The 6,935-nt window shown below is 41.8% G+C and overlaps 1 pseudogene; it reads left to right on the top strand.

Annotated features, from left to right (window-relative positions):
• Positions 1-2,108: 2,108 nt before the first annotated feature.
• Positions 2,109-5,207, top strand: LOC138246179 (THO complex subunit 7 homolog pseudogene; annotated as a pseudogene).
• Positions 5,208-6,935: the final 1,728 nt, after the last annotated feature.

The raw sequence follows: 6,935 nt of genomic DNA, 5'->3' as shown, positions 1-6,935 counted from the left end.
CTTGCCAAATTTCGTGAAAAAAAGGAGCATATTGGGATCAATGGCAGGGGTGTCAGTGACTTTACAGGGAAGGGAAGGTCTGGGACATTCGGACTTTAATTTATTTCTGGATGATTTATCCAGGGGGTGTCGGAGATAAAAGGAGACGTAATCGGAAACGTGATCAGAAGGGAACCATTCAGAGGAGTTGGGATGATGGATGGTATTAGTGTCGAACAGAGGTTCGCCAACCGGGTCCACCAGGTCCTCGGGCCCAAAGTGAGGGGAGTACTCATGAGGAGAAATTTTTCGCCTTTTCTCCGGAGGCCCATCAAAATAATCGTCATCTATATTGTCTTGTAAGACATCATCATCCCCATCACTGTCCGTGTCCCGTAAATTAAGGATATTAAGTGGGGAAGAGGGGAGACCCGAAGATTTCGCCTCTCGGGTTGGAGGCCCAAATTTTTGAGAAACGCCTTTAGAACTGTCCTGAGAATAGGACACATGTTTCTTTCCTCTCAAAAGAGGATTTCCTCTGGGTGCGTGAAGCATTTTTGAAATAGAGGCCTCTAAGTTTTTGGAAACGTCCAACATAGACACCGAGACAGCGTGTTGGACTGAATCCTTAATAAAGGATTTTAAATTGTCCTTAATGGACTGGGTTTGATCCTCCTCTGACATGTTGGGAAGAAAAAGAATTTAAATTTAATAAAATGGGGAAAAAAAGGGGGTAAAAATCGTGTTAAAACTAAAGAAATACCTGGGAAGGGTTAACTGGACAAAGGGGATTGACCGGGAATATGAGGAAATGTATCACTAACCTCAGAGAAAAAAACGCGTTTTAAAATAGCAACAGCGTGTGAGGGCCAAACGAAAAATCAATAATGAGCAGGCAGTCAAGCGTGTTGAAACTAAACACACTGTAGCCGCTCCGTGAGGTGAAAGGAATTAAATTAAACGCTTGTAAAACTCAACCGAGCGTGAAGGAAGCTCTCTTCAAGTTTCAGTTGCGGCGAGGCAGGAATGACGAGAATGCCGTTCTTTCAGGCGCGGCTGTCAGAACGTTTACCGAACGTTCAGACAGACGGCCTGTCAGCGCGGAAATGCGCACAGGAGCACGCGAGCGCGTTAAAGTTAAACCACAAAGGAAAACAATACAAAACAAATGCCAACAGGAACGGATAACCAATAAGGATAATATATAGATAAACACACCAAATACACTATGAAACCATATACAGAATACATAAAAAAGGCGAGCAGTGTACTTATCTTGACTGAGAGCAGCAAGAAAAGAGGGCTTGTTGCTCTCAGTCAAGATAGTTATTATAGGGCTCCTCGTGTGATTGGAGGACCCCATTGTGATGCAGTTTAGTAGTTTTTCTCCCATGGATTCTGGGATTTGTAGTTCTTGGCTGCTGTTGAAATAAAGCATGAAAAGAAAAGCATAATATGAGCCTCCTGTCTTGTAATAAAATCAAGATCATCACGAAGACTCGACCAAGGTTGAAGGCAATCCTGGAAACAGAGTGTTGGAAGATAAAACTTTGCTGAGGAAATCTTCTAGGAAAACGCAGAGCCCTGCATATCTTAAAGACTATGTGTAACTTACTATTTCAAAACCTTTTGGTTTTTCTGTATGGAACTTTTGTTTTTTATTTTAATTTCCTCTTTGTTTTGTTTTCTCACGTTATTCTGCATATTCTACTGTGTTGTTTTATGGTTGTTGTAGGGGGGATGTGTTGTATTCTAGAACACATGGGTTCTGGAACGATTCAGATAGTGGTTGGATCTGCAGACGTTAAGAACCACGGCGTCTGTGCGGAGGGGCTATCAAGCTTTATAGAAGAACTTGCTGCCTACCTCTTTTGACTTGCTTGCAACATTACACTTACATAATTTTTTTAACAGAGTGTAACTACTAGTCCAAAAAGAGCTTACATTGATTCTATGTCAAAGAGCATTCTTCTTTTCATGCGTGTTTCCTCGCTATTATCTTTCCTTGGGACGCTACAAAATGGCCGCCTCTTTCAAGCGCAAAAGAAAGCAGGTGAAGAACTTTAAACAAGCCAGTCCTTCTTCAGTCTCTATGTCCATGATATTTGTTCCCCTTCAAGTGCTGAGTCCTTCTTCTACTTCAGTGGTCAGTGTAACACGTTTGGTTTGGTGGTAGTTTGTAGCCCGGCGACCTTTGCGTTGTGATAGTCCGATCGCGCTGACTGCCGCAGTTTCTTTGACTCGTTTTGTTTAGGACGCTACGGGCATGGGGGCTGTCACCGATGACGACGTTATCCGTAAGAGGCTCCTGATCGATGGCGACGGTGCCGGTGATGACCGACGCATCAACCTGTTGGTGAAGTCCTTCGTGAAGTGGTGCCACTCCGACTCTGAGGACGGGGACGTCCCCTACCAGCAAATGCTCGCCACGGTCTCCCAGTGCGAGTTCGCCATGGGAAAAGCCCTCCTGGTGTACAACATGAACCTGCGAGAGACTCTCAATTATGAGGAGCTCTACGCGGACATAGACAGCAGTATTGCCGCAGCCCGCGAGAAGATCTCCGATTGCAAGAGGCAGATCCTGCAGGCCAAGCGGATTCGGAAAAACCGACAGGAGTACGACTCCCTGGCCAAGGTGATTCAGAACCACCCGGACAGACACGAGACTCTGCGCCAACTCGAGGGCTTGGGCGAGGATCTGCGGCGACTGACTCAAACCAAGAGCGACACAGAGGACAGGTTGGAGCTAAAGCGCAAACAGTTCCACGTCCTCCTCAGCACTATCCACGAGCTTCAGCAGACCCTGGAGAACGACGCGAAACTGGCCGAGGAGTCCCCGGAAGTACACATGCAGACTGAGAGTAGACCGTGAGATAAGGACAATCTCCAGTGCCCAGCTCTGTGGAGGTCTAATGAACCTAGTCGAGGAGGCTTGAATTGACACTGATGCCCAGCTCTGAGAAGAGAGCATGGGCTAAGTTGGGAAGCTGGACTTAAGTCAGACCTACAGGACATATTACCACTGATTGTCTCCTCTTCGTAGTTATAATGGACCCAAACCGGGAAGCTAGGCTTAAGCCAGAGCTGCAAGAAATATTTCCCCAGCACCCAGCTCTTAATAGACATTGTTGACCCAAAGGGGAGAATGGGTCCAGCGCAAGCTTCAGGACATTCACTGGCGGAACAGTAGAAACGACTTGATCAATCAAATGAGACAGACAGAGAAAAACATGTTCACATTCACCTTAATACTTAATGTGAGGCATTGGCCCTAAGGAGGGAGACCCTGAAAAATGAGGACTTCACACCTGCCACACCAAAGTAGAATGCAATTAGTTTGGGCCACGTGTACCCAAAATTGAAGATTGTATCTACTTAGAGAAATAGTGCAGTAGATCATCAAGGAGTCCTCAAATGCAAGGGGAGACACCAAAGAGTACAGTGAGTGACACGAAATGTGCAAAAGAACACTGATCTCAGAAGCTGCAAGGTTTCAATCCCAGAAAGAGAACTAGAAACTGAAGAGCATGAGAAAAAAAATCTCATGAGACTGTGCAAAAATGCAGATCTCGCCCTGTGTGTTATTTCTGAACATAATTGTAGAGAGCTTACATTGTGGTGTAAAATACCCCATACCCAGGCGAAGAAGCGCTAGACAATAAAGGAGATATTCTGGTTGCAGTGGTGAGACCTTCATCAATAACATGTACTGTACCAAAAAGGATTGCGCTTTGTTTTAGACCCCTTCATATGTGGGAGGGTTCCTGCGCGAAGGGGAAAAACTTGCACACCAGGGTGTCCATTGTAGGCCTAGAGGTGTCAGAATTGTGTCATATTCTCTGGTTAACCACTGACTGCCTATATTATTTCCATTCGTTGTAAAAAGTATGATGGTATCCTAAAAATAAAGTCCTCCTAAGCCTAGGCTAAATACTAGTATCACATAGCTTGTGGGAAAATTATACACATCTGGAAAGACACATCCTTTATATAATAATTGATACCTTGTAGCAAAGGAAAGAATAGTTCTCCCGGGGGGGTGGGAGTCTAGACCATAATGTGAAAGAGACTGCATGTCAGGATGGAGACAGTGCTTCAAAAGGATAAGGCCACACATTGACTACTGCTCATTTCATTAGAAAGGGGGTGGGATATTTTGTGAGTAAAAGCTCAAAATATAAGAACAGGACGTAACAGTAGTCATTAACAGAAAAAATAGGATCAGTAGTGGGAATAGGTGGAGGTTGCAAATGTCCCTTTTATTGCTGTAGAGTAGATTACTAGTGTATAACCACATGCAATACTTTATAAAAAAATTCTGTTTACGAATAGCTACATTTTTGTCTGGCCCTGCACCTAATGGAGATCACTGAGCCTAAAGCAAAATATGCTTTATCACATGTTTGTCTTGCTTTGTTTAGTAAGATGACCCTCCACTCCATGATGGGAAGAATCAATACCCTATGAACGCTCTATAAGTAAACAGAAGCTTTTTGATTCTTTTCAAATGTGTAACACTTTTGTGTAATTTATACAGGGCCACTGGTATTACGTGATTATTTGGATTCAGTGTTTTCACATAATTAAAAATTTGCCACACATTCCGTCATCTGCTGCATAATCTTCAGATTTTAACCCAAAAAAAAAAGTTTCCAGCCAAAACACTTAAAAAATTACTAAAAACACAGCAATACATGTTGCCGTTTAGTCGAAAGCTCTTTACAAAGATTGACTGGCCACCTTTTTTTTGTGTGTTGTTTATTGCCATATATGAGTGTTCATCTGCACCAATTGAGGTGCAACCATTTCACAAACGTATTAAGTGTAAAAATGGCAAAATAGTTACATAATACTATCATAAAATGTGCCACGTTCAGCAGCATAATTTACTGAACCGTGCCGCATAATTTGGCCCTTTCTGCATAATTCCAGTGGTCCTGCTTATGTGACTATAGGATGTTTGATGTGGTGCCAAATGCAAAATTCAGAAAGGTGTCAAAATGCTTGACAAGTAAACTGATCTAATCCAGTCAATCAATGGTTCTGCCACCTGCTTTAAAAAACAAACAAATTCCAGCTTCGCTCAAAGTTGAGGGGTGCGTGGAATTCTTATAAAGTAAGATTGCATTGAATGTTTGTGTAAGTATATGCATTCTGGATGTGTTTTCTGTAAAACTGGAAACAATAACTCTGGTGTATTTTTAATTAAATTGTTTTTACAAAAATGACTGTTTTTCCTTTTCATGTTATGTTTCCACCCCAACTAAAACAAATCTGGCAATGAAGGCTGCTGTGACAGCAACATTTTGTAATGTTTTTTCTTTTTATTTATTTTGGCCAAAACAGCACACTTGTTTCTAGTGCTTTTGTGATGCCTTAGAAATATGAGCCCACCTTTCAAGTAATAAAATGCACTACATACAGGAGGCATCGTGGACTAAATATCAGGACTCACTAACCTTTGTGCTTGGACTCCAACAGGAGCAATGCACTTTTCTGTCACTTGCCACTCCCACCAGTGATTACATACACTGGAGTATGAAAGGCTGTGGAGGATCAGGAAAAGAGTAGTGAGATAGAAGAGAAAACTGAGACACATGACTCTTCAAACTGACTCGTCACTTCAGTTGATCAAGGGTATTTGTAAGGTGTAGTAGTTATACAGTAGAAAGAGATTTTGTAACTTGTGATTTAGGTTTCTGTGCTTAATAGTAATTGGTGAATAGATATACCTTAGTATTATGTCTGTGTAACCAACTCTACACTGCTTCCTTTGTTTTGAATACCACATCAAGTATCACACCTATTCACTCTTATTGAAGGTGAATGATCGTTTCTGCTTTTTTAGAACTGTAAAATAATAGAATGGATTAATATTCTGCTGTTACCTTTTAGCAATTCACATGTAGATACTAGAACTCTAATGCATTGTGTATATAATATATATATGCATGTGCAGCACAGTCTGGTCTAAGAATACTTTCTGTTCCGTCACAGGGTAACCGTTTACAATAATGTAACAACCTAACGTCTTAAGGACTTCAGTTAAAATGGTCAAGAAATAGCTGAAAATTCATTTTCATCAACAGCACAACTTTTCTGTATTCCCAATTTTCTTCAAAACAGATCTTTACAAAGCAGCATATCTTGGCAAGGTGGATCTGAAATATTTGTATTAAGGTCTGGGCTCTGGCAACATTGTATTATGATTCACTAGAAAGACCCCTTGAAACATAAGAAACGTAGATCCAATTTTTCCAAGATTCCCATGTTTGTTTGCCTTAAGCCCATGGCACCCTTGCTATGCTACAGGCACCAAAGACTGATTAGAGCTTTGGTTTGCTATAGCTCGGGATAAATGAATATTGCAAGTCAAGAGAGCAGGGCACATGGACTAGGGGGAGTTATGATACTATATTGACTGGGATGAGCTGTAGAGATAATGAAGGCACTGTTGCGATTGAATGTGCCATAATCACAGAGACTCTTCAAGAACTTCAGTGACTGAGCAGGCAGCAACTCCAGGGACTGACTAGGACAGTGTTTCCCAAAGTGTGCGCCATCATAACTAGCCAGGGGCACCGCGCACACTCTGGGAACATTGGAAATGCTTTCACTTTGTGAAAGCAAGACTCGTAGTGGAAAAAAAAATCAAACATGATGGGTTTTACAGTTTACATCGTAACATTGCAAAATCCTAACAAGTTTGATTTATTTGCACTGGGATTCTTTCTCTTTCATACTACTGCACAGCTTCATTCTAAAGCCATGTTATGTTTAGAATGTAGCCATACAGTAGTTAGTATGAAAAAGAAAGCCTCACTCTGCAAATAAATCAGTTGTTAGGTTTGTGCAATGTTGTAAATTGTGAAACCCAACAAGTCAGTGCTTAATTTGTAAATTAAAAATGTGCCAATGCTCTCCTCTGAAATATGTGGCTGCTGCAATTAAATGTG

The sequence above is a fragment of the Pleurodeles waltl genome, chromosome 7 (assembly GCF_031143425.1).
Source record: "Pleurodeles waltl isolate 20211129_DDA chromosome 7, aPleWal1.hap1.20221129, whole genome shotgun sequence".
In the NCBI taxonomy this organism is placed as follows: domain Eukaryota; kingdom Metazoa; phylum Chordata; class Amphibia; order Caudata; family Salamandridae; genus Pleurodeles; species Pleurodeles waltl.
Note: the sequence above shows the minus strand (reverse complement) of the source record. Positions and strands in the feature narration are given on the sequence as shown.